This window comes from Aplysia californica, unplaced genomic scaffold (genome assembly GCF_000002075.1).
Source record: "Aplysia californica isolate F4 #8 unplaced genomic scaffold, AplCal3.0 scaffold00163, whole genome shotgun sequence".
NCBI classification, from domain to species: domain Eukaryota; kingdom Metazoa; phylum Mollusca; class Gastropoda; order Aplysiida; family Aplysiidae; genus Aplysia; species Aplysia californica.
Window position 1 is genome coordinate 1,162,758 of NW_004797433.1, and position 9,371 is coordinate 1,172,128.

The 9,371-nt window shown below is 44.0% G+C and overlaps 1 protein-coding gene across 1 annotated transcript in view; it reads left to right on the forward strand.

Moving 5' to 3' along the window:
- The first annotated feature begins 502 nt into the window (after positions 1–502).
- Positions 503–9,371, forward strand: part of LOC101859933 (ubiquitin carboxyl-terminal hydrolase 40) — a 42,155-nt gene continuing 33,286 nt past the window's right edge. Inside the window, exons 1-2 of the mRNA XM_005097763.3 lie at positions 503–797; positions 9,104–9,216. The gene's annotated coding sequence lies outside the window, so the exon portion shown is untranslated. The remainder of the gene's footprint in view (positions 798–9,103; positions 9,217–9,371) is intronic.

The following is a 9,371-nucleotide window of genomic DNA, read 5'->3' on the forward strand; positions in this document are numbered from 1 at the left end:
CAAACCAGAGCACCCGCCAACCACCCACATATCTACTTTGATCGTTCCAGCCAGTGTAACATATAATTCAGGCTTCCCCAGAAAAGAGGGGCTCTTAGCCTAAATTCTCCTTTTCCCGCGGAGCCCGGACACAGAGAAGTTGATTAAAATAGGTATGCCGACCAGTTGGGAAAGGACATTTGGAAGAACAATAGGCCTGCTGTGCAGCGGGCTTTTTTTTTTTTTTTTTTTTGTTCGCGTTCAGCCCATTTTGTTTTTTGACTCAATGAGTCGTCCGGCCAATATCACGGAATCCAGTGCACCACCCCTTCCCGAACGATTTTGCTGCATGTATTTAGCCTAGATTCACGAATTTCTTTACTCTAGAAATTGCGAAAATCACGAATTCAAGAGAAAAAAACAGATAAAAACTACAGCATTGTTCAATCGCCTTTTCAATGTTTTTAGGCTAGTTACCCTACATTGCGTAATATTGGAGCAGGACATGACTAAATTTTATTAATTTATTATGTTGCACCATGACAAGCAAGACAAGCGTTGCGTTTTTATTGAATTGTTCTGGAAAATAGGGTTGTGGTGTGATCTGACTTTTTAGATTTTCGCCCTAAAAATCATGCCTTCTTTTTGTCAACAATATCTCTCGAAACGAAATAGAACACGCTTGGCTTGGTCCTGATGAAACTGACTGACAAGGCTGATATTGTGGTAATATTCAACAGAGAGAGTACAAGATCTCCCCATCCGCATTGCCGAATTGACTTGGCTCAATTGTCTAGGCTACTGTGTTTGTATACAAGGTACTAGACTCTACTTTTATTCCAAATGTAAGAAATGTAGATTCTCTTGGTTGAATGAAAAATGAATTTTTCGTATCGCGATGTTATCTTACTCTTACGAAGTTACTCAGTGACTCAGTGTGTAACTTACTGTATTGACATTATTGATATTGTTATTAATGAATGACGCACCAAACATGTTCTCTGGGATTCGCAGATTCGGTTGCTGTGCGTGAATATATAGATCTAAAAATCTAGATCTAGATCTAGATTCTATATCTAGAGTAGATCCTGGGGTGCGATATACCATAAGCGATCTTTTGTTGATATCTCCGGAAGTTACTGGTGGATCTTCATGATTTTTTCACCAGAAGAGTTAAAAAGACCTCCTCTATACGGTGTAGCTATCATACAAAACCCAGCAGTTTAAAATTCCTATGTTGTGGTGGTGTTTGTTTGGTACCGTGTGTCTGGTTTGGTGCGCAAGGTTTCTGTTTGGGTGCAACATATCGTCTGGTTGAGTGCGCAATAGTACCATGTATACGGTTTGGTGGATTAACAAAGAAGAAATATGGACCAATTCAGACTAGTTTTCACCTTGGTGAATACATTTTGTAATAATATAGGACAAATGTCATAAAACAATATTAAAATTAATGCTAAATCAAAGCCACACACACACAAACACATCTATCATATTAGGCAGTGACATACACAACATAGAGTCAACTCACATAAATACAGCTGGCTTCCTGTTTACATGAAATAAAAAGTATCCATTGTCTCAGTTTCCACGAACTCCACCAACACAGTTTTTACAATAAAAGTCTTCATTCATAGTAGCATCGGATGGCAAGCCGGAGCAGGTAAAGTGAAACCAGGCATCACACAGGTCACACTGAATCCATCTGCTGTCACCTTCCTCCTTGTTGCACTGCTTGCATCTGCTCTCCTCAACACCAAGTTCCACATCATCATCACTTTCCAAAACCATGCCTTCTTCTTCTTCTTCACTGCTACTTTCCCTTCCTCTCTTTTTATTACTATTTAGCAGTCGCTCCAACTGCTTCCTCTCCTGTGTTTCCTTTTTCTCTTGTATCTTTCTCTCTCGCTCAACTCTAGCTTTTTCCTGACGCTCCTTCTTCTCTTGCTCTTTTCTTGCTTTTGCTTCCTCTCGATCTTTCTTCCTTCTCTCTTTCATCTCTTTCTCCATCCTGGCCTTGTCTTCCTTTCCTTGTAAGAAGTTCCTGTACTGATCTGAACTGAAGGCCATGGTCAATGAGGAGTTCTTTTTGGAAGCTGTGCCCCTCTTGTTGTTTGGGAGTTGGGGTGGGGCAAACAGGTCATCCAAGCTTTTGCGTCTGGAGGGAACAGATGAGGCTGGGATGCCCTGGTCTTGAACCTCGAGTACACCTGCTGCCACCAGTGTCCTCTGAAATTCTTGAAATTCTTTGTCCTCTGACGTCTTTCTTCCCTTCAGCATATCCAGGTAGCTTTCACATCTGATGATGCCTAACATGGAGGACAGGCGCAGAAGGGAACTGACGGCATCGAGCTTGGTTGTAGCCACCTGAGGGAGGGCAGTAGCTGCAGAGGTGGCTTGGGATGTGGACTGTGCTAGTGGTAGAGGCAGAGGAGTGGCTTGGGTAGCTGGTTGTGGTTGGAGAGTAGGTACTGGAGATGGAGTCGCTGGTGCTAGAGATGGAAGAGCAGCAAGAGGTGTCGGTGATGCTGCTGGTGGTGGTGGAGTCGCTGCTGGTGGAGGTGGAGTCGCTGCTGGTGGTGGTGGAGTCGCTTGTGGTGGAGGTGGAGTCGCTGCTGGTGGAGGTGGAGTCGCTGCTGGTGGAGGTGGAGTCGCTGCTGGTGGTGGTGGAGTCGCTGCTGGTGGAGGTGGAGTCGCTGCTGGTGGTGGTGGAGTCGCTTGTGGTGGAGGTGGAGTCGCTGCTGGTGGAGGTGGAGTCGCTGCTGGTGGAGGTGGAGTCGCTGCTGGTGGAGGTGGAGTCGTTGCTGGTGGAGGTGGAGAGGCCCGTGGTATTAGTGAAAAGTATTTGTGCAGTCCTGAAGTGGATGCTGATGACAATGAAGGGGTTGTTGACGGTGGAGGCAAGGCTCTTGGTGGTGTTTGAGTTTGTTGAGGGATATCAGGAGTTGCTGAGGTACCTTCAGGGCTGGAGAAGAAACTCCTACTGGCCTCCATTTTGCCACTTGTCAGAGGGCTCTCTGGGTTAAAAGGAAAGATGCCTGAACGTCTGAAACCTTTCAGGCTGGCTTCTGGCCTGGCACAATGCTCCCACACTTTTTTCAACAGGTGCGAAAAATTGGCCGCTGATGGCGTCTCCCCTGTCTCCTCCAGGTGCTGCTTCACCACCACCGACCATCTTGCCTTCATGGAACCGAATACCGATAGGTCTAGAGGCTGAATTATGTGAGAGGCATGAGGAAGAAGGCCATAGAGTATGATGCCATGTTCCTCACACATCTCGAGCGTGCCAATGTCACTGTTGTGACTTGTGTGTCCATCGACGAAAAGGACGACTGGCTTTGGCTTTTCCGCGATGAATGGTATAAATACATCCTTTATGAAGGTGTGGAAGATGGTAACGTTCACCCATCCATTGCTTGATAGCTGCATGAACGCGTCCTTGAAGCCAGCAAGGAAGTTGGCTGAGGGCATTCTTTTCCTCGGAAAAACCAGCAAGGGATTCACGTATTCCCCAGCAGCTGATGCACATGCCAACACTGTTATCTGATTCTTCGTGTTATTGCAGATGTTATACACATGCTTCATGCCCACCGGGGCCAGGACTCGCTTGGAGACAGGTGCGAACGCGAAACCAGTCTCATCTGCGTTGAAGATTCTATCTGGGCTTTTGAGGAGGGCTGGGTCTCGAGAGTCGAGATATTTCTTCATTTCGGAGAACCAGTCCCTAATGTCCTTCTCCTGCACTAGGGCTCGCTCCTTGCCAAGAGCTTGAGGGGATCGGAGGCTAAGTCCTGGGTGACGTTTTTTTAAGTTGGTCACCCAGTCCTTACCAGGAAGGCCATCTTCTCTCCTTACTGACGCTCCTCGCAGGTCTAATATTTCCTTCACCTTTTGCCGCACGTCTTCGTGGGTGCGCCCCATTGACCGTTGGGCATGAACTTTGATCCACATGACCAATCTCTCCTCCTCCTCGTCAGTGAGCAGCTTATGAACTTGAGGCTTGACGGCCCTTCTCCCCCGCACCTTGTCACCCAAAGTGGAGAGGGGGATTTTAAACGTTTTTGAAGCACCATATAGTGTCATACTCTTGGACCTGACCAGCTTCACTGCTTCCTCGATTATTTCTTGAGAGTAATTTTTATTTGGTTGGGCCATATTCAGTGGTTTATGGGAGATTTCCTTACACTGTGTTGTTTTGATAATTGATAAGAAAGAAAAGGTGCTGTGGACACAAGAAGGGGAAAGAAGAAAACAAGAATTAGACTAGACCAAGAATAGTATTCTTAAACTTAAAGGAAAAGAACAAAAAAGAAAAAGAAGAAGACGTGAAAAGAAGAAATTGGTCATTTTGGGGATTAAATGACAACCATGTCCATATCCCATTTCCATATATATTGATTAATTTTGACATTAATACATTCTGATCATCTCCCATTGGCAATATAAAGCATCCAAAAGGAAAGAAAACAGTCTGTTTCAGTGCGCAACGCAGGTCCTAAAGAAATAAGTGAAACAACTAAGGCTACAAGAAGCCACACTGTCAATGCCAAATGTCAAAAGCCGATATTGCGCACCAAAACGGACGGGGCAAATTTGGTCCGCTTCAGTGCGCAACCCCATCGGGCATGTTCCAGGCATTCAGAAGCAGCCTGCGATCATTTGGGCTCGATTTTAGTGTACATTCTACGATACATAAGAGCTAGATTAACCAGAAGAGCTAAATAATCGACCACTCAAGCGCTTAGTAATTCACCGACTCCGATTACGAAAACAATCAATATGAAGGGGCAAAACTTACTGACACCGTAGAATCACGTGTGTAGACAGGAACCTCCAAAACGAAAGTGCAATTTAGTTGTTACTGCGCATGCTCACATAAAGTAACCTCGTTTTCGCTGTTCTTATCGAAAACAAAGCAGGAGACCGGGGGTTGCGCACCCAACAAGGTGCGCGGTGATGCTGTTTGACTCTAGATCTAGATTCTAGTATCTCTAGACTCTAGATCTAGAATCTAGATCTATCTTGTGTGCAGAAGACCGAACTTGACTTAGACTGAATTCTCGGCGCTTTTTCGGTAGTTCTCACCCCGCAATTGTTATTCACGGGTTTTGGCCCCAAGAGTAAGGGGGTTTCAGGGGGGCTTGCCCCCCTGACCCCTGACCTAACAAAAATAGGAAGGGGGGTTTCAGGGGAGCATGCCCCCCTGAATTTTACCACAATTTAATGTTTTGCTATTGTTAGGTTTGATATCTTAGCTCATCGCGAATCAAAAGTATAGATCTAGATCTAGATCTAGATGTAGGTCAGGCTCAAATAAGGGGGGTGGGAACTACCGAAAAAGCACCGAATTCTCTAGATATCTAGAGTTATTGTTGAGATTGAGAGTGAAACTGAAAGTAAAGGCCACCTCTATTCTCACCCGGAGTGAGAATAGTGCAGGCGAGTCTTGTGGCTATTCTCACCCGGTGCGCGTTCACCAAATTTTGCGTTCACCCTAAACCACAGAATTCTACACTGTGATAACAGAAAAATTGTAGAATTCTGTTCCGTGAACAAACGTTCCATTACAACTGTAGCCTACTAAAAGCGTACAATTTTGTCTGTGGGCAGTGGAGAGAGAGAGAGAAAGAGAGAGAGGAGTAGCGCGAGAATTTCCGGGCAAAACAAAATGGCGACCCGCGTAGTTCGGCTCGATTCGAAAAGTTAAATAGCCGTAGCATCTTTGTAGACAACCAAATTAATTTACTTTTGTCTTTTGTGTTTTAACATCATTTTTTAACTTTGTTTTGGTCAATTTGATCGTCCACACCGATAGACAGTATTCAGAAAGAGACAGAGAGAGAGAGAAGAGGGGAGGAATTGATCTTGCGAGAACTTCCGGGCGGGTGAGAATAGCCACTTTCGAAAGTAAAATAGCTGTGCCTGTCGCTTTTCTCATGCTTGAATGATAGGAAAACATTTAGCCTACTCCATTTTTTATACGGAGTGTCTGCGTACACGGTAACTGAGCACCTAGTCTCAGTATCTACGTAGCCTACTCGGTAACCGGAATAAATCAATATTTGTGCTGTGCTGTCACTTGCTGAAAAAAAGAAAGTCATACAAGCGTCTTGTCGGGCTCGCCATCGTGACAGGTCAGTGAACCTGTGCGTATGCATCACATTGTGAGTACCGATTGGGCTCACAAAGTTCTTTCAAAGTCAGTGCGCTGCGAAGTATAGGGCTCCGGAATGGGGGGGGGAGAGATTATTGATTTTTTAAAAGATACAGTCAGGGGAAGGGGTGGGGACGAAGCAACACCGGATAACAATTTAATAACTGAACTTGGGAGTTCTGAACTGCCCGGTTACCGTGTACGTGACACCAGAAAGTATTTAATATGGCTATTGTTAGGGGACCGTACGCCCCAATAGCGCTTGGCGCTAGGGGACCGTACGCCCCCATAGTGTTAGGCGCTAGGGGACCGTATGTCCTACCTGCGCTAAGGCGTGGTGTTACGGGACGGTAGGCAGATGTGCATGCATCTGGACTTTGCAAAAATACAGGAGGAAAATGGCCAGTTTAACGAAGCTCCTGATGTAAGGAGTTATTACTAGGAGAATGTTTAAAATGTCTGAATACGATTGTGAGGTATCTAGTGGCCGTGGGTGAACCAAAGTCCAGATGCATGCACATCTGCCTATGGTCCCGTAACATCACGCCTTAGCACAGGTAGGACATACGGTCCCCTAGCGCCTAACACTATGGGGGCGTACGGTCCCCTAGCGCCAAGCGCTATTGGGGCGTACGGTCCCCTAACATCAGCCATTTAATATAGTCTCTGGTGACACTGAGACTACATGCCCGGTTGCCGGTTACCGTGTACATAGATATTGAGGCTACTTGCCCGATTACCGTGTACATGACACTGAGGCTATATGCCCAGTTGCCGTTGACCGTGTGCGTAGATATTGAGGCTACGTGCCCGGTTACTGTGTACGTAGACACTGAGGCTAGGTGCCCGGTTACCATGTATGTAGACACTCTGTTTTTTATATCGAAGTTGCTATGCATACGGCTCCCGCATGCATAGCCTCGTGGCTATGCATACAGCCCTCCCATACAGCATAGCATAGCATCAAGGCCCCTATGTGTACAGCCCTCTACTTTAAGCTACCCTTTGCCTTTGCTGGCGCTCATAAACTATCAAACCGGACACTACAAGTGGACAAACTTAAACCCTGGAAGCGCGCAGGCCTATACGCAGCTATAAAGGGTTGAACACTGATATTTTTTCAATGGAAAATTTCAGCATTCCTTATGGAAAATGACGTAGTAAATTACAGGTCATGCTAGAGGCGCTGATCGCTAGGCAGCATGTGAATGGCTGCCTATTCTAAATAGGTTACCAATGACTTCATTGCGGGTTTTCCCGATACGGCTTTACTTAGTTTTAGAAGGGGTGATCAGTCACAGTAAAAACGACGTCACGCAATTCAATAGATTTCTTGCAAATATTAGTCTTTAAGATCCAAAGTAATAAAGACATCGAAAAAGTGATAGCAGGACTAGATTCTTCACTAAAAGTCGAAGATGCCAAGTTTCATTCATATACTCTGATTAGTCATTACTGACTTATGAACAGTTTTTCCTCAAAATACATCGAGACATGTCCCACTTTTGGCGATATTTGGTCCCCCAAAATTTTACAAACAAAAATCCCAATTACTTATTTTTATTTATTAATGGATTTTTTAAATTTAAAAATCATTGTTCTTAGAATTTACTCTATTTTCATTTAAGCCTGTTTTTAAGCAATTTGGATAAAAGTTTAATTTTTCATTGTCATTGCTTGTCAAAGGGAGGGTAGAGATGGGAATTTGAAGCATCGCAAGCAGATATTGTTGGTAAGTCATTAATCCACTATTTCTCCGTAAAACGCTTGCATGGCATGTTACTTTAACTTATACAAAGACAACCGAGAACAACTCTCCATGCATGTTGCCTACAAACTTGAGCCATCACTGACAAGACTGACCAATTGATTTTGGCCTGAGTGGGTCAGTTGACCCATAGTCATTCATAGCAAAAATGAACCCTGCTTATATTATGATGGCTGGACTGACAAACAGCAAAAAAGTAGACCTACTGAATTGTAAATAAATTTTTAGTTTGCAATGCCTAAAGTATTTGTATTTGAGACAAAATAAAAAAGTGCCTAACTGACAGTGCATGTATTGTCAACCTGAATCTAAGAAGACCTGTGTGCTCAACAGGAGGCCTAAAATACGTATGGCTAGACTGGAAGGCTAGCCATACTTAATGATGATGGCTGAATTGTAAATAAAATTTTAGTTTGCAATACCTAAAGTATTTCAGACAAAAGCAAGAGGTGCCTTACTGACATGCATGTATTTTAAACAGTAATAATTACTAGATCTAATGAGACTGTGTACCCAACAGGTTTCGGTCAATAGGGCCTAACCTAAATACGGCTAGACTGGCAGGAAGTACGGCTAGACGGGTTGGCAAGCTAGTAAGTACAGCTAACCTCTTTGTAATTCAAAACAAGTCAACCATTTTGATACTTCTTCATCTTATGAATGAACTCCAGATAAAAGAGACTTGTTTTCGGCAATTGCCGAAAAGAAAAGTAATTTGATGTCGGAGTCGTCGCAAAGGAATGTGCTCAAGCCACTGCGAGCAGCTCACTGGCACAGTGGTTCTGACCTCGAGCCGCTGGGAATGGCTTATCGGAGATTGAGAGTTAAGGAGTAGGGAGTAGAGTTGAGGAAGGCTTGGAAGATCCCAATCAATTTGAGAATATAGAGAGAGAGAGAATTTAGCCTCTTAATTTTTTTGAGGGAGGAATTCCGAAATGAGTGACCACTATGAAATAGAAAGAGGGTAAGGTTTAAGTCCCTTCTCTATTTTGTTTGTTGAGGTGGTCGCTCATTATGGAAGTCGTTCCTTTTTAGATTTTGGGTTTCGGGCTAAAAGTGAAGAGGCAGGGGGCCATTTCTGACTTTGGTTTTAGGTAGTGCTAAACTAAAGACCTAAATTATTATTCATTACAGTTGTAGAGTTGAATAAAAAGAGTAGTTTTCACTTGAGACTTACTATGATTTATTCTCATTCTGTTCAGGTCCTACATCACAGCCAACTGATTAGACTGCCTGGCGCCTCCTTGAAAGCCTACAGTTTTCCTGAAAGACTTCTAAATGATCCATCTGGCAGGAGACAACGGTAACTAGCATAGTAAGTACAGTGGAACTTGTTCAAGAAATGTAGGAGAACCCATTGACCATTGTCAAGAAGGAAAGTGGTCATCCTAGATGGGTGGTCCTCTTGGAAAATTTCTTTTTATTATATTTCTAATTAAATTTTTTTTTTAATTTTTTTTTTTTTTTTTT